The sequence below is a fragment of the Chiroxiphia lanceolata genome, chromosome 9 (assembly GCF_009829145.1).
Source record: "Chiroxiphia lanceolata isolate bChiLan1 chromosome 9, bChiLan1.pri, whole genome shotgun sequence".
Classification (NCBI taxonomy): domain Eukaryota; kingdom Metazoa; phylum Chordata; class Aves; order Passeriformes; family Pipridae; genus Chiroxiphia; species Chiroxiphia lanceolata.
In genome coordinates this window covers 4,283,514-4,302,209 of record NC_045645.1, presented here as the reverse complement: position 1 = coordinate 4,302,209, position 18,696 = coordinate 4,283,514, and the positions used below count along the sequence as shown (strand labels likewise).

The 18,696-nt window shown below is 51.6% G+C and overlaps 1 protein-coding gene across 4 annotated transcripts in view; it reads right to left on the bottom strand.

Annotated features, from left to right (window-relative positions):
- RNF220 (ring finger protein 220) overlaps positions 1-18,696 on the bottom strand; it is a 214,386-nt gene that overhangs the window by 147,086 nt on the left and 48,604 nt on the right. The gene's annotated exons all lie outside the window — the stretch shown is intronic.

The window sequence follows — 18,696 nt, the reverse complement described above, 5'->3', positions numbered from 1 at the left end:
ATAAGCAGAGTGCTGACTTTATTACAGGTCTTTTTTCTTTTTTTTTTTTCCCCCCTTCTTCTTACTTCAGTGCTTTAAATCATGTCCAGGAAAGCGCTTACGAAGGGAAAGGCTGCGCATCGCATCTCGCGGTGCCTTCGCCCCGGCACGGCTGGGGAGGGCCGTGGGGACCGGGGGGCAGAGGGCAGCGGGAGGAAATTGGACAGGATGTGTTCAGAGTGATGCCAAGAGCGCTGCGCTGCCAGGTTAGCCGGGGTCAGGGGAGAAGTCAAAGGCCATCGATGTGTTGTCTGGCTGAAGGCAGAGTCCAAGCCAAACAAGGTGTTAAATGTCTGCTAATTAGAAGTGTCAAAACAGGACTGGAAAGGCAGGCATGGCTGGGGAGGGCCTGGAAATGTGATAAGTGGGACTTGGTGGAAAGAGAGATGAAATCGTGGGGCTCCAGACAGCACTGCAGGTGAGAGTGGGAAGACCCCTACAGCACCATTTGTGCTTCTTGGGTACTTTTTTTGGTCCAGAAATCCTAAATGTGAGATGTAAAGAAGATGGGCTCAGAGGACAGCAAGATCTGTTCTGTTCTGTGTTCCAACAAATTCTTAGGATTGTATGAAGCACAGAAGATTTTATAAACGTGTTATTTGTCTGATGTTAGCATGCTGTCTTTTCCCCTTTGACATCCCCCTTGTCTCATTTTGCTCTTTGTCCCATGGGAAGTGTTTGTTCTCCCTTCCTCCCTCTCCCACACTGCCATCAGGCTGCCTTGAACTGGGTGCACTCACCTCTGCCTGCCTGTGACACTGGGGGATGCTGCAGGCGATGATGCAGAAGGGAGAACCATAACTCCCATTCTCCTGAGTCTGGACAGCAAATTGCTGGTGGAGAAGTGATGGAGGAAGACCTGGCCTGCAGGCTGGGCTTGACTCAGTGACTCTCCAGCCCTTTGCCAGTTCCTTCTTCTTGTGCATCACACGGATGCTGTGCCTGATAGTAACCCGCTAACAAGCACACACTTCAAAGAGCAGCAGGGACACTGCTGGAGGGGACAATGCTGGAAGGGACACTGTGCATACACTGCTCACACTCCTGGTGCCCAGTGAGAGTACGTGCCATCAGATCCCTTGCAGCCAAAGAAACACACCTGGCCTCCAGCAAGCCAGGCACAGGGAAGTGGTGCCTCACTGCTTCCTACTGCTACACCAACCCACAACCTAGTCATCCCCTGATCCAGCACTGGAGACAGAAGGCTGCCCTGAAAGCGTTAATGCTCCCCCTGCCCTGGGTGCTGGGGTGAAAGGGTTACCCATGTTGTGCTCGGATTCTTTCGCTGTAATGTGATTTCTTGGCTCTTGCGTATATATTTATGCAGTTTTGTCCACACTCTGGCCCACTCCCCCCACATGGTGGCTATCGATCAGGCTAATGGAAGGGATCCGATTGCACATGCTCCGACGTGCTCCAACACAGCCTCGCCAATGCTGGCCCAACCAATCAATGCCGAGGTGCCCCGAAAATTTCCCATAATCTGATTTGAAGATGTGTTATCACTTAATAAAATCCACACTTGCCCTTCCTCTTCCCCCCCTACTGAAATGCATTTGCACTCTGGCTCCCAGGCTAGCCCCTTCCATGCCACTGCATCCTGCCAGCCTCTGGGAGAAAGACCATGAAGTGGCCAGGGGCTAAAAATGCCCTAAGTGGGCAAGGGAGGGACAGAGAAGATAGCTCCTCTCCTGGGTAATCAGTACTGCTCAGCAGTGCCAGGGAGCATGGATGGTGACATGGGCTGGTGTGTGAGGGATCCCTGCTCCCTTTCATGGTACAGTGGCTGGAATGGTGGCAATGAAAAAAGGGGATGAAAAATGCTCCTACCTAAAATATGGCAAAATAGGTCATCAGTCTTCTGTAGCCTGTCAACACACATTCCCATGGTCTTTGGAAAACAATTCACTACAGCGTGTGAGAACACCGAGGGTATTTGTGCTGTGAATGGGTGCCTGCTTTCTGATCAGACTGCACATCAGTGACAGGAACAAAGTCCTGGGCAGCTGGAGCAAGATCCCAGTAGGGTTTAAATGAGATACTCCCTGTTACCATGTCTTCTCCAGTGAGGTTGGTTTCTCCAAGAAAAGTGAAGTCAGAGCTTTCCCTCCTCTAACCAGACTAATTCTTTGTCACTTCCTTGCCCTCTGCTCCAACAGAAGATTTTGGTGCTACCTCGACAGCATCTCTGTTTCAAAGAGGGGACAGAGGGCTCAATGTTCCTGAGCTGTCAGGCTGGTTACAAGTGGGAGGATGGCCACAAACAAGTCTGTCTCCTCCCACCCCCATCAAATACAGGGAGGACGATGGTGCAGGATGCATACCCCAGAGGTGGCATCTTTTAAAGCCCTGTCCCTAAAAGATGGGAGTCTCCTCCCACAGCAGAGCGAGAAGTCATGCAGGCAGGGAGCCATGGCTGCCTGGGGACCCAGGGACAGGCGTGTGCCAGCAGCAGGCTGAACCCGAGCCCTGCAGATCAATGGTGTGTGGGGCTGCTCCCTGGGGCCCGAAACCCGACACTGAGGTTCAATAATGCAGGGGGAGAGCTATCAATGGCTTCTCAGCTCTTCAGAGAGGAAAGCAAATTGAAAGGCTTGTCAGGAGTCAAAACAGAGCAGGGCAAGGCTGGGCTGAATGTCAGAAAGATTAAATAGGCAGAAAGCCACAGGGATGGGGATGGGGACAGGATGTGAGTGTGCAAGGCCACTGCTTTTTATGGTTCGTTTTGGCAACTGTAAGAACAGTCCAATTGTGGCACAGCAGGGCACCTTCACAGCAAGATGGGTGACCAGTGCTCCACAAAAGCTCTCTGACAGACAAAGAGGGTTTTGGCAGCTCTGGTTGCTTCGGATAAGGAGCCTGATGGTATGAGGCTCCCCCAAGCTTAGGCACTGGGTCACTGAGCACCTCAGTGGTGTGACCCTCCTGCTTCTGTGCTGGTGCAGTCAAGGGCCAGGGAAGAGGGGACCCATGGCAGTGCTCTGTGTACCATTTCATACAGTGCCTCACATGGGGAGATGGGCAAGACCATGGCAGCCTCCAGTAGAAAATAACTCTTCCAGGCTCAGGTGGGACACTGCACCAACAGTAAATGATAAATAATGGTGATATTTCAATAGACACAGGTATGATAATGAAGAGCTATTCTTCTTTTGCAAAGATCACTTGTAGAATTAAATATTTATAAATGATATTTAGACTTCTAGTCCTGTAAAATGCCTTTTTTTACACAGATAATATATGTTGACTTGTTGGAGAACCAAACCAGTTTGATATGATTAAATACAGAGCTGAGTGACATGATTCATGCCCTTTCTTCACCACTTGCCAGCCTGTAGCACAGGCAAGACTCTCTCAATACATTTCTACAGACTTAAAATAAAATAAAATAAAGAAAACCACAACCATCCCAGCTGCAAAATACATTGAAATCCTCCGAACATCCCAAACACCTCTATCAATTTTGCAGTGTCTGGCTTGTAAGACGAAGTGTTTCGCACCACATCAGGCAGCTTTTTTATGGGCAGAGTTTCATTTGTGCTTTACATGCGACTCATATCCAGCTCCGGTGCCTGACCCTGCAGGCCCTTGTGTGGGGCCCAAGAGGCTAAACTGGCAGTGATGAAGATGATCAGGGATACAGACTTAAGCCCTCTCTCTCTCCCTTCTCACAGCACTTTAGTACCACAGTCAAGGACAACCCTTTGGTTGGACTTGAACAACTGTTTGGTTTAATACGGATGTGACCAGGGATGTGTGCCTTCTCCAGAGCCTGCACTGGTTTCACATCTTGAAAGTACTCTCCATAGCTAAGAAACGGAGAAAGAAAGAGGCAGAAGAAAGAGGAAGAGATTGCCAGGCTAGTGAGACGTGCCCAGGGACACCTGTCCCACAAAGCTTGCCTAGACTTCAGCCCAACCACAGCATGGAGCCTCCATTTTGCAGTTTCACACGTACTAGGAAGGGAAAACTGTCCATCTTACAGAAGATCCTTCTTAGCCTCACCTTACATATAACCATGGCCCGTTCACACCACACAGTTCTTGCACCAGCGTTTGCCCCTGCCCTAGGAGCAGTAGGGCTGGGCAAGGATCCTGGGAGCCGTCTGCACCCCAAAAAGCAAGGCTAGTTTCTAGCCCTCAGAGCATGCAGTTGGACTTGTTAAACAGCACAGGCAGCACTATTGGAAGGAGAAGTTTCCATTAATTTGCAGGTGCTGGGGGGAAGGGGGGAAGGAGAGGCCAGGTGCTTTCTGGACGCTGCCCCCAGCAATCTCCCCCTGGTCCATTCCCATTGTTCCGCAGACGTCCCATGCGGCCCTGCCAAAGGGGATAACAGGCTCAGGAACAGGCTGAGTGACAGCAGACACCTTATAAAATGCCTCGCAGAGCGGGCCTGGCGCCTTGCTGCACACAGAGCACATGCCCACAGCCCAGCCAGGCTCGGCCCCCGCGCGCAGGTAGCGAAGGGGGGCTCACATCAAAGGCTCTGGTTTTGCAAGGCTCAGGACGCGGGAGGGCGTGAATTATAGACTTTGATGTCTGAGCAGCGGCAGAGGAATCGGCGTGAAGATCGTTTATAAATCGCTATTTATGGTCTCCACTAAGTGCCAGGCAGCCCCTTAAAGCAAGGGATCAGGTTTAACTGAGGGCCGCTGCAGAGAGCGGCTGCCGGCGGCTGCGCCAGGGCTCAGGCTGGGCTCTGCGTGGGCAGGACATATTTTTGACACTCTCCATCCCAAAACGGAGTTCAACTCTGAGATCTTCCAAGTGAATTTCTGCAGGGCTTCACCAATTTTGGGGAGCCCCAGCGTGGGAAGCTGGTGGTGTTTGCAGGGCAGGAGAGCCACGGCTCCGAGAGCGGCAGCCCTGCGCCTCAGGTTTTGGAGCTCGCATGGGGCTGATCCTGGTCCCTGCTAAGAGGAAAAGGGGCGAATGGGGAATCTCAGCATACTGCCTCTGCTCCTAAGGGGTTTTCTGGCTTTGCCTTGCTGCTAATTCTGTTGCCTGATGCAGTTTGTAAGAAAAACCAAGCCTGGGGAGAGCTGCATGCCTTCCCTCAGCTGAGTCTATGCCAACATGCTCTGGCTGCCATGTTCCTCTTGGAGCAAAGCTGGGACACCAACCAGGCAGCTCCACAGCAGAGGAAAAGACAGGATTCCACCAGGCACAAGGTCACTTCTGTCCATTGTTAGTAGTTGAGTCTTTCCACACCCTGCTGAGAGCACCTGCCCTCTGAGGACAGGGACAGAGGGAGGGACATCCCTCTGAAGGAGGGACAGATGCATGCTGCTGCTTATGGCACATCTGGGGGTGCTACCTCAGAGTTAGAGATTAAACCCTCTGAATCCTGGGAACATAAACCATTCAGATTTCAATCCACTGATCTGGAACTGCCCTGTCTGCCCCTGACCGGGACCTGACTGAAGGAATATCTGCTTTTGGGTTCTTCTTTGTCTGATCTGAGAACAACCAGACTGGTTGGATTTCTCCCACATGGTTTGGCTCCTGTCCCTGTGGTCAGAGGTCAATAGACAGCTGAGCCCCAGGGAAGCTGCAGTGAGGAGAATGCCTTGTCTGAGGCTGGCACACTCCTGGTGAACCCCACAAGATCCATCACCCTCAAATGCTTCCAGAGCTGACAATGAGTCCGCAGAGGTGGCTATGCCCTCCCTTCCCCTTTTCTCATCCCAGCCAAAACCACACATTGCCTCACACAAGGAAGGACCATTACCTGAATACTGAGAAGCACATCTGGGAATGCCATCTGTTGTTCCTACACCTGAGCATCCCCCACCTAGCATGCACTGTCCTCTCTACCCTGACACTATTTCTTTGCCCTCAGTGATATTTGCAGTTTCTTCCATTGTAGCATAAGCTATGAATTCCTCTGCAGAGCCTTCACGTCCTCTTCAGCATCACCAACTCACACACTAGCTTAGGCCAGATGTAACACCAGCCACTGCCTTTTTACCCAAAGGGATGCCATCCAAACTGTAATCTTTGAGCTGATCTGGTTTACAATCCATGAGCCAGTTCTGAAGCCACCAGCTGCATTGCTCTGGGATGCACAAGGATGCTGGTCCAGATACTCACTGCTGTTCAAAACAGCACAAAAGACCATCACTAACAGAACTGGATTTTTCCCTTATCTTCAATTAAAAGTTCACGTCCAGAATCTGCACCAAACTTTTCAAATGCAGCTGCTATATTTTGGAAACTGAGATAGACCCATATGTTGGAGTTTTCAATGAGTTAAAAGCCCCAAATCCAATTCTGCCCCCCCCAAATCAGTGGACATTTTTGCGTGCTGACTATTAAATCAGGAGCGCACAGACAGACTTCCCCATTGTCCTCTCCTGGCCTTAGAGCTTTCAGCATAGCAGCACTCAGCAGGTCTGGTTCTGCCCTTGCACATGCACATGTAAACTGTAGATAAGCACATATTTCTCCTTGCTCCAGCCACCCTCCAGGACTTATCTCAAGCAGGACGGAGAACCCTGCATCCCGTTCAAACTGATCCCTCCTCAGACACAGTCATTTTTATGCCCAGAAATATTTATGTACTTTGCACAACTGTTGTTTGCAGATTCTCTCTTGGTGGCTTCCACACTTCACGGCAGCCCCTGTTTGAAGTTGGACCAGATGGGAGCCTGGACCAAACATAAATAAACCAATCAAATCTGAGAAAACAAGCCCCCATCCCTCCTGCCTCCTCCTCGGACCAGTGTGAAGATCCAGCCCGGGAGAGGGGGGCAGGCCATGCTCTGATGCTCAGACTGCTCTCTCCGTCCACCCCTGAAGTCCCTTCCTCTGGGCTGAGTTTGGTATGTGCTGTTTGCAGGGGGCTTGTTTTTCTAACATGGTGAACACATGCTCTCTCCCGAGAATCATTTATTTTACATCAGAGATCCTGGGGCTCCTGACCCAGAGTTTTGCAAGATGGTTTTGTACTTTCCCCCGTGAGGAAGGAAGACACATTCCTCCAGCTACCACTGCAAGAATGGCAGGTCCCGGATGTGTCCTTCACAGACCAGGCTCTCCCTCACTTTCCTCTCAAGACAAAGGTTAAAAATCACACAACAAGGTCAGAGGATGCTCCAAGGGGCTCCACAAAGGTCTCCCAGGAAGAAAATCCTATTTCTTTTGCTGATAAGGGCCTTCTGCTTGTGGGGCAGAAGTAGATCAGATCAGCAAGGAAAGATGGACCCTGTTAGACAGCGACTGAAGGGACGTCTTAATAAGTTATCCACTGTTTTGATTATACCCCAACATTTCAGACCTCAAAGGAAGGCACAAAAAAGCCCTGAGGACATCTGTCTGCCATCAAGGTCTCTTCAGAGCCACCGACAGCCAGTGTAGAACTTTTAACAGCCCGAAGTCACACCCACCTGCAGTCCCACCAGCAGACCTGGCTGCTGCTGTGTCCTGCCATGAGTGCTCTGCCCTCAGCATCGGTCGGGCTGCGTCACACATGGCTGGAGTTGCTGCCTTGCAGGACCAAAGGCACCACCCAGCCCCAAGGCACAAGACAGCCAGTTCTCTTCTCGAGGGCGAGAGTCTCCTGAAATCCCTGCTGCACATGGACTCCAGCACCCACCTTCCTGCCCTGGCAGGGGAAAGGATGGCGAGGGAGAGCGATGGGGAGAGCAATGCATCTCTGCGAAACCCGATCCCTTAACGCGGAGCTCCTCTGATGTGGGCAGCTTGTGCTTTACAGCATTAGAGGAGCAACATTTCATGGAAAATTCAATAAATACCCCTGTACAGCCAGACATCTGTAAACAAAGGCTTCCAAATTCAATCAGGCTGTGGGCTCAGAGCAGCATTTATAGGCTACAGCATGGAATATTATATAGGAAAGCTAAATGTAGGGGGAGGGAGCAGATTCCTGGAAAATGAAAGATCTTATGGCCCTCTGCTACCCCAATGAAGAGTAACTGTGCTGTACCACTGTGCTCCTTCTTGAGTAGCTGGTGTAGCCTTGTCATTCCCAGTCTGCCAGCTCCCACAACAGTCTGTACTGAGCTCTCACCTAGCACAGACATTGCAGTAGAAACCTTGGCAAGATAAGCAGGGAAATGGTGAAGACTCCAGCAACTGCCAGCCACGTTGTTTGCTGGAGCACATTCCCACTGCCAGCCATACTAGGAAGGTGACCTTTGGGATATAGGTCTGAAACACCCTGATCCAGGAGTAAGTGCTTCCAGAGCCTGGAGGTAGTTACAGCCAGCTCAACTCACAGTGGGGTTTTGGAGTGGAGAACAGTGTCTTGCTTTTCCATTGGGGCTTTCCTGAGCCATGTTATCCCCCCGCAGGTTGACAAGGCCCTATCTATCTTGCCTCCTGTTCTATCACAGTCTCAGTTCACATTTGTATCAAACCAGATAAACTGGGTAAAGTGAAATGGGAACATCCATGCAAGGCTGTTCTGGGCCCCACGGATGGGGCAGCAGTGCCACGACCCATAGCCATCCACACACAGGTGGCCAACTGGTACAGCATGGGCCATGGGCCTCTGCTAATCTCTGCCACCCTGATGAGGTTCTTTCCAAGCTCAGTGCCAAAGATCTGCACAGTCAGGAGATCAGAGCACTGTTCTTCCCCCACTGGCCTGACTGTCCAGCCATCACCTGCAGGTAAACACTTGCAGATCCCCAGCCATGCTGGGCTCCCATCTGCCTGCTGCTCCAAGCTGCGCCTGCATGCTCAGGAACCTCCATTTCTCCAAGCTGGACTTTGCAGATCCACGCAAAGGGCAAGCCAGAGAAAGCTCTTTGGGTTCTGCTGTGCTGCTGCAGCCCTTTGGGCACCTCAGGGGTGGTTACAATGGCAGGGACACTGTGGTCCCCTCCAGAAGATGGCTATCAAGGAACAGCTTTGTGCAGCAGGGGCTGCATCTGTATGATCAGCTTGAACTCTCCGGCAGCACCCACAAAGGTTATAAGCCCATATTTAGGGCAGGCCAAATCAGGCATTTGTCTCCTCCTTCCCCTTGAGTGCACTTTTCCTCACAGCTCAATCAGGCTTTACAAACACACCACCACACACAGAGGCCAGTATATATAATAAATAGAGCCTAGCTCTGAGGGCAGCAGCGGTAAACTATTGCCCAGGGGACAGAAAGGTTAGTGGGATTGTGATCTAAAACCTGAGGCTGGCAGGTCTGTGTTCCCCTGGGAGAGATTTCCACAGCTACTGCGAGGAAAACAATCACTGTTTTGGTTATTACACTTCATTTATTGGTTTGTTCAAAGATCACAGCCAGGTAGGCCTTAAATTCAGGGATGCTTGGAGCAGAGGTCTCCAGCCTTGCTCTCTGTGGTGTGGTCCATGGGGCTGCCCCACACCCCAGGGTGCTCCCCCAGCTCGTGCCCTTCCCTACCCCAGGACAGCTCCATCCTGGCTGTCTCTGTAAGATCCCTGCACCATGACCAGGCGAAGCACAGAAGGGGAGCTGTTCCCAAGGAACATCCTATGGATTGGGACAGATGTATAAGCAAAACCTCTCACTGATGTCTACACAGTCTGATGCCAACACAAGGGGAAGCAGAGCACGTGCTCTGAGGGGACCATCCAGCACATACACTACTGTGGGCATATTCACTTCCCAGGAAGCATCTTTCATGTTTTTTGAGAAAACACGAGAAGTTATGGTCTGGAATGGACTCATCCACACCTGTACCTTAGAGGACAGAGAGCAGGATGTGAAACTCACTGCTCTTCAATCAAGCATGGTAGCTCAGGGAATGCTGTAGGATACATATCAACAAATTTACCCAAGTGGGTCTTTGGGCAACAGGCACTTTGAACTCTGGGAAGAGAAGCGTGTCCATGCACTGAAGAAGTCCCCAGAACAAGCCATGGGCAGTCCTTTGCATGGTGGCAGCACAGGCAGGAGTGATGTAGTGATCAGCTGGGCTGCTTTGGTCACACAGACCCCTAAGCAAATCAAATCAGCTACTGTCCCTCCAAGATGTGGAGAAGAGCACTGGGTGATGGCTGGGATTCAAGAAACGTGGGGCGCTTCCCTCACTGCTCCTCAGCCAGCTGCCCTGGAAATGTTCCTATAAACTCCTATTAATTAGTTGACACTTGGGCTGTGCAAACAGGCTGCCCCCTCCCTGCACCCCCCCAGGAGGCAGTGCTGGAGCAGGCCAGTGTGGGGGACAAGTCTTGGGCACATTCTTCCAGTTAATATTTCAGACCACAGTTGCCAAGGGATCGGGGCTGGCGTTTCCCCCCTTCCTCCCCCTTCCACCTCCCAAAGCGCCAATGGTGAGCGGATAGCCAGGTTATTGCCTCCCCCTCCCTTTGCAGGCAGATGTATGGGAGCCAGAGGAGAAGATTGATGGGGTTTATAGAGTCTCCCTCCTGACCACCCACCATGGCTCCAGCTCCCTTGGGCCCATCCACACCACAGTCACGGCGATGGCTCCACTGGTGTCCACCATACAGAAAAAAACATCCTGGCTACTTCTGCTGGGTAGCCTGGGTCACGTTTGCTGCTTTAGAGGACCTTTCTGGGTCCCAGGCACATCAGCTGGGATGGAAGGGAGTAAGCAGTTCCTCTCCAGCCACATCCATGCAGTGACTGGAACTCAGACCAACCTGAGTATGAGTGACATCAAAGAACTCATAACTTTCACCGGTGGCACCCGACTTTCACCGGTGGCACAAAGAAGACTCCAGCTCTCTCAAAGCCTTCAGCAAAGTCAGCATGCTGCCAAGAGTGACTGTACTGTACAGAAAGGGCTACGAGAGCAATTCTGGACAGAACAGTGCTTGCACATGGAGGCTCACCAAAGAGCTGCAGCAGTCCCTCCCGGAGGTACCAAGGCCCTTGGCGGGTCCTGGGAGGCACGAGGGTGGGAGTAAAAGCCATGGAGGCAGGCCAGGCTCAAGATGGAGAAGATAGTAAAGCATAGGGAGGGGCCCATGTACCTCAGCACTGGACATGCAGTGCAGCAGCCATTTGAAGTGGAGGGAGACTGGGTTTGGTGGAAATGTCTGGAGAGGAGCCTCAAAAAAACACCCCAGCTAACAAAAGTGCCAGGGCTGGCACTCAGTGTGACCGGCATCATTGCCACCAGCAGCACACTGAGTCAGGGCCACTGTCCCAGCAGAGGCTTCCATGAAGGACCATCTTGGGGACGAGACCAGCTGCCATTGCGTCCCGCAATTTCCAAATGAAACCAACCACTCCCTGCCACTCCCAAAAAGGAGAAATGAATCAAGCAAACTAGACCCACTGGTAACTTTTGGGCCATTTCCTGTATGTTTAACACATTTTCTATTAAGCCCACGACAAACAGCAAGGGCTCCAGGCACAGCCATAAAGGCTCCCTCCCGCAGCAAGCCAAAGGGGCTGCAGGCAGGGAGGGGAAGGTGAGCCGGCTGAACGGGCAGATGGGAGGTGAACGCGTAATTCACAGCAGATCCACGATTTGATTAATTTCCTTGCGTTTCCTGCTGGAGAATTCCGGGTTTTATTGGCCGTTAAAAGGCACCGTGCTGCCTGATTTCGGAGTGGGGCTGCGCCGGAGGGGGGACGCGACATGGGGGCTGGCTGCGGAGACCTGTCGTTGCGTGAATCAGGTGCGCAGGGTTAAGCTGGGTGTTTCGGGGTTTGGAATTCCCTTTTGGAGGATAATCCCACCATAATGTGTTTTCTAGAGACTTGTCCTGGGGACCTGACTTGGCAGGGAGGGAGGCGGCCAGCTTGGGACAAAGCCTCTCTGCAAGGCAATGGGACCCTCACCCAGTGGATTTTTCCCTCCCCTCCTTCAGCTGCTCTCCCTCATCCCTCCTCCTCACACCAAGCTGCTGGGATCAGCCCCTGCAGGAAAAAAAAATGCCTAATTTGTCATGTCATGTCCAGCTGTTAACCTCCCGTTGCCGAGCCATAGGGAAGACTTGCTTTCTTCTATTTATTTATTTGCCACCCGGACAATGGACGGCCCCAGGCCTGCTGAGCTCTTCATAATAACGCCACCAACGATCCCCCCTCCCCGCACCTCCCCCAGCCCAGCAGCACCAGCTGAGGAGCTGCAGGTGTCAGCGGGCATTAACCAGTGTGGGGATCCCAGGTCCCTTGAAAGCCCCGAATACCTCCTGGAAAGGCAGCCGTGGAGGGCTGTGTCCAGGGCTGGGAGGACCTCTAGGCTGGGAGCCTGGACTGGGTTCATGTGAAAAGCCCCGCACAAAGAGGGAGCGGAGGGAAAGGCCAGATGATAACCATCGCTCCGGAAAGTTTATCCTGCCGCTTCGGGGATGCTTGGCCGGCGAAGAACGGATCTGTCCAGCCACAAAGAGAGTTCCTGGGGGGGCCAAAGCCTGGCATAGCCACTGTGGCCCTGGAAACCCTTAGCAACTGAGTGGAGGGGATGGCACCTTGGAGGCTGGCTTTGACCCCTGCCAGGGTTTTCCCACTGAGTGATGCTGAGGGTGGTAATTTGGCTGGGTTGAGGCCAGGAAAATTGCCCCAGAGGCCAGGCTGTGTCCTGGAGGGGAAAAGGCACCAGCCTCTCTTCCCCCTCCAACTGAGGCCATGGTGAAGGAGCATCCTGTGTGAGGCTGGGAACCAAGGGCCCTGACTGTAGGGGCTGTTCCCCTCAGGCAGCAGAGCTGAGGGTACAGACCCCCTGCCTAGGAACATCGGCAAAGCCTGGGGGAAGCTCCACATCTCCTGCCCACTGAACCCTGGTCACGGGTGGGACGCAACAGATCTGCCACTTCTGCGGGGACTGTGGTCACGGATGGGAGGGAGAGGACCAGCCGCCCCCGCAGGGACCCAGTGCCACGCGTCGGGGCACTGCCCGCTGCCGGGGCTGCCAACACATCGGCGGCCACCGGTGGGGTGTGCGTTTGCTGCTTCTGACAATAAAGCGGCTCTCGGGTTACTGGGAAGGTACCGGCGCCGAGCAGCCGAGGAGCGAGCGCACGCGGGCTGTAACTCCTTCCTGTCTGCCCGGCTGTCTGTCCGGCCTTCCTCCCCCCCGTCAATGTCACTTTATTTGCTGCTGGGGTGGCGATAGGATCACTATTAAAAGCACAAGTAGTAGGCATTAAAATGCATTTCGGCTAGTCCGGGATAATAAAGGCGCGCGAGGGGAAGGGGGGGGAGGTGAAAAGAAGGAAGTTTTAACTCGCTAATAAAAATCAAATGCAGGCAGTTTGCAGGAGCGAGCGGCTCGGCGCTTTGCCTTGCTCTTGTTAAGGGCCCGCTGCCATAAATAACTTCACTGAGCGAAAGCAAAGGAGAGCCGGAGAGCGAGGACGCAACAACACAAAATTTTTCATTTTTCTCCATAAATCATTTCAGCGTGTGATAATATTTGTTTTTTCTAATGAGTCTCCTGTGATCCATTCCGGGAGCTAACATCAGGGCCTGTCAGGGCATGATGTGTGGGGCACTTCAGCGCTTTACAAAAACTGCCGCCTCTACAGATTCCCTCCCCTGCCCTTCGCTTATGCTCAGGACGAATGTGGCCAATTTTTTTCTCGCTCTGGGATTTCAGGCTCTCTCTCCTTTTGCACAAAGTTCTTCAGCTTTAAGCCCTGAGAAGACACCTCCCAGAAAAGCAAACCATCCCTCTGGTTTTCCCTTTCTCTTTGTCCTCCAGAACAGCAAACATCCAGGATGGTCAGCTCTCAGGGTGAGAAAAAGCCGGATGCAAATAGGAACGGACCAAAGTGAATGCTGGCAGCGATCCCCAAAAAGGCAGCTCCCCACAGATGGTTTAACACCTGATGTCTGCCACACTTGCCCTGCCCCAAGGGCAGCCCAGCACAGAGTCTGGTGCCAATCCAGGTCTCTCTGCCCTCACCCCAGGCCCATCATGTGGGTCCAACGCACCTTCATGATGTCCTAGGCACCTAGAGAAGCACTATGGTGACTGCAAGAGGTTGCATTTCCACAGAGTGCATGGGTCCTCTCATAAAACATCTTTTGGTCAAAGCCCAAGAGCTTCACAGCCAGGGCTTTCTAGTGGAAAACTTCTGGGCAAAAACCTGCTTGTTTCTGAGATGGATCTCAACACGCTTGTGGAGGTGACTGCATGCCACAAGGGTCCAAGAAGTGGGGACGAGGTTTCATTGAGATTCCTTCCATTCCTTCACCCCTGACAGCTGCTCAATATCCAGATCTCAGACTTCAAGAGAGCAGGCTGGGTCAGGGGTGGGAATGAGACTGTATGCATTCACACTCAGGTGACCAGACTGACATCAGCCCTGGTTATAACAACCAGAAATTATAACTACTAGTTCCATGGAGTGCTGGGCACCCAAGCTGGTGGGTTCAGCTCCTATGGACAGGAGTATAGCCCCGTGGCACCAGGTTCAATGTCCCAGCACAGCATCTATGAACTATGGAGACTGACTTCAATCTGTGCCTCAGTGACATCTGAGTCACGCTGGCAGCAGAGACAGAGGATGTTGCTGGTGCCTTACAGTCTAATTCAAATGGAAAGCATTTATATTCAGGGAGGTCTGTCCATCATCAGATACATGTTTGGAGACCACCTCAGTGAGAAATAAAGGGAAAAAGAGAAAGTGGTACACCAAGTATGGTGTAGAGAAAACAGAAGGGGAGAGGAGCCCAGAAGCATATTTCAGCTGAGATCTATCACTCCACAGCTTGGAAATCACAAAAGACCATGAAGATGTTTTGCTCTGACCATCACACATCAAGAGCAGCTAACACACCACAATCCTGTGCTCAAGAAAGCAGGATATCCCTGGAAACTGAGGTCAAACCTTGCTCCTCTGCAGCATGACCCAGGTGAAAAAGAGCTCATTCTGGCTCACTCTAATTCTTTTTCTTGCTCCTGCAATCATCACCATGACTGCCAGAGCCAAGGCCGCTCTTAGCATCACCATCATCAGGGTTGTTATTATTATTATTAACATCATTGTTATGGTGTTTCCAGAGGAGGCTCTTAACTCTGGTCGTTGGGATAAAGGCAAGCTGGTGGCATCTTCAGGGAGACATAATGGTACGGGGCCCAGCTCAGTGTGTGTTTACTCTCTGCCAATGTATGTGAGAGAGAAAAAGAGAGAGAGGTAGTGAGATAAACACTGTCATGGGCCGCTTCCATCATCTACTCACAAGAGCATAATAAAGCCCTTGTAATATACTAGAACTTGTGTGGTCCCGGGGTCTAATTTGCATACTAATTACTCAGTGCAAATGGGAACGAGAGGTAGGGGGAGGGCGTGCGGGTGAGGGGGACTGGACTATTTGCTCTGCCGTTTCATATCATGCTAACAAGCTAATCCGGCGTGCAGTTAGCTCCTGATATATAACTGCTCATTAGTATTATAATAAAGTACATGAAACAACCATAAAACGTTATATACTGCACAAGTGTTGTTTTCTTGCCAATTATCTGCGGGCGGATTTATCACCGCAGTTGTTGCAAATTCCCCTTGGTGAGGTTTGGGTCGAATAAAGAAAGGTGTTGGTGTGAGGGGGGAGTGGGGGGGGGCTGCTTTCAAGGGGGAGAACATGTGTTTTCTTAAGTAGCACTTACCGATGCGCCATTTCATATGAGAGAGGGGGTGAATGCTGCATCCTTAGGAGGCTGAGAGGGGAAGGGAGCCCAGGGCTCCACGCTCAAATCAAACAAACTTCTGTCTGTTAGGGAAACGGGACCAAAACCTAAGGATGGACCTCAACCCAGCAGAAACCAACCGAGGACAGGACAGTCTTTTTCCTACTGCCTTCTTCTAAGGCAGTAGGAGCATGACCAGAGAAAAGTAGCTCCATCTGATGCATATAAGGCTTGCCTGGTACATTTGCCAGCAATGAGGCAAATTTCTCAGAGGAGCCAAATCCAACCCGGAACCCTTGCCCAAATCCTGCTGCATCTTCTCCTTCCCATCACTGCTCCAGCAGTCTGCAAATTGACAACCCACAGTTCCCAGTACCCCTCCAGACCGTGTATTGCTGCCTGCTCTGTGGATGCTGCTTCTGCCCTTCCAGCCCTTAGCACTGCCCCAAAACTGCTGCATGGCACAGGAGTGTTGAGCACCTCTTTATGGTATTGAAAGTCACGGAAATTGTGTGGTTCACTGCTTTACCTGGTTGGTCAGAGGACACCACCTCCTGCCCACCCACAAGCACAGGGGAAGTTACAAAACTTCTTGACAGACATAAGAGGAGCGCAGTGATTTGTAGCCCTTGGTCTGTGGCCCCCGGGGATCTATGGATTACTTCTCGGCTATCCAGGAATGCTGAACAAGAAAAGTAAACTGAGGATCAAATAGTGCTCTGCATGTGGGCTCTACACCTTTGCTGGACCCCCACCCGAGGCACCACAAAATGAGAAGAGGCTGAAAGCTGCTGGGAGGGTGTGAATGGCAGAGTACCCGAAGTGGAAGGGGGCTGGATGGGGCTGCCAGGGAAACCTGCTGCACTCATCAGGAGAGACAGGGACCAAGTGCTAACCCTTGTTTCAGCCCTGGAGAGATGGGTGACATGGCTGCAGCCTTCACAGGGCACATGCAGGAGCATGGACTCAGGATCCTTCACTTATGTTCTCTTAGAAAAGCTCTGACAAGACCATGGACCCTTCCTGCCCCAGACAGCATGAGCTCCCTGCCCTTGAGAGCTGCATGTCCTCCTACCTTAACAGGTGCTGACAGAGCTTGCTGAACATGATGGGCACTTCACCTCTGCCTACACACAACCCATCTCCATGCTCAGCACTTTTCAGTGATGCTCTGTGCCCAGAAAAGCAGACACCTCCCTGAACCTACTGCTTTGCATCTTCCCAGCACATAAGCATCGCAGCTAGGCCCACAACTGTAAGCAACAAGTACTTTTAAAGCTTCTACCAACCTCAGCATCCCACTATGTCCTCCCAGCAAAGTACCTCTGCAAGAGGAACCCCCCAACTACCTCTCCTGCTGACACTGCCTCCCAAACAAACTGCTGTGGCCATGCTTACACACCCCCTGTGTTGGCACGCTCTGACCCAGATGTGCACTGCCTGGTGTACACAAGGTTATGTTTCCAAACACTTAAGCAAGTCAAAAGGAAGACAGACCTTCTCTTCTGTGGAGACTCAGCGCATAAATCCCACCCATTTTCCCTCTTACACACAGGGGTTACAAATGCAGCCCCCCCACGGGTATTTCACACAGAGCCATTCTCCCTGTCTTTCACACACACACACACACACACACACACACACACACACACACACACACAAGCCCCCTTGCTGTGAAGCATTTGCTTATTTATGGCTTGTTTTTGTCAAGCGGAGGCAGGACTGACAGCTCTCAGTGGTGGGGCTCTGTCTGTCGAACTCCGTAATAAGACGCATGATATCCATTCTGCTGCCAGCGGGGAGTGAATCACGCCAACCCCGTCACCCCGCTTCGCCTTGGCGAACTCCGCAGCTTGTTAGCATCACAATATTGGGAGCAAAATGTGACCCAGCGCTGCCATGCCCCCTCCTCCCTCGGTCTGAAAAGAGAGGGGGAAACACACACGCTCACATCTCGACACCAAGGGAAGGCACAAATCCCCCACAGGGCTTTAAAAGGACTTAAAACCATTTTAATAAACTGATCGTAGAGGAAACACCTCCCCTTGGGAGAGCGTCACTGAGCAAATGCCAACAGTGGCTCTGTCCTACTCTGCGTGCCCCGGAGCTGCTCTGGGGCACCAGGGAAGGGGTTTCCCCCAACCCTCTCTCCTTCGGCAAGCCCAGAAGCATTTGCCTCCTGTCCCTGCTGTCAAACGGGACGTGGAATGAGCATCCCGACCGATCAGGGTGAAGGAGGACTGTTGGGACCCATTTCCAACCCCAGCATCCCAGGGTGGGCCAGGAGGAGTCACCGCAGGAACACTGGAGGACCCCATTCTCCCTCCCCAAACCCCTCCAGTCACTGGGAGGGGAACTCCTACTTACAGCTTGTTCCCAGGAGATAAATAGACCTCAGTAAAAAGATTGCTACATCCTTTCAATAAAGATTTTTCCTCTTTCCCAGACAGCTCGTGAAATGTTTTAAAAGCTTCTCACATTTCCAGTGAAACCCACAGAGAAGAATTTTGCTTGTTATCAGCCCTGGAAGCCCCTGATAGACGGATGATATTTTTCCCCCCTCCTTTCTCTCTCTCGCACTCTTTTTTTACAAGCTGAAAAGAGAGTCACAGTGTGTTTTATAACCGGCTCTCTGCATTTCAAAAGCTCAACGAGAGCTCTCTGCGAACCCTGATAAGCCCAGGGCTCTTAGTGTCTTAAATACCTTTGACAAGCTATACATTACAACGCTAATAATTTGCCAAATTTGCGCCCATAATATGATATCTGTAAAACGTCAAGGGTGGTAATGCGATTAGCGGCCTCAAATGAAATATCGAACATTCAGCGTTTAGGCCCTGAATAGGGGAGAAAGGAAAGGAAATCAATTTCAAAAGCAGGAGGGAAAGAAGCGATAAGCGTGTAATAAAAAGGGAGAGGGGAGCATGGACAAGCCGAGAGAAAGAGCATCTTGTTTCTCATTCTTCCTTTTTTAAGGCATTCAAGCCTTAAAAGGAAAAAAAGGAAAAAAAAAAAAAAAAGAGCGGAAAAAAGGTGCAAACAAACATCTCTGAATTAAGTTGGTTGCAACTCTTCAAAATAACATTTGGCCACCCTAACAACCT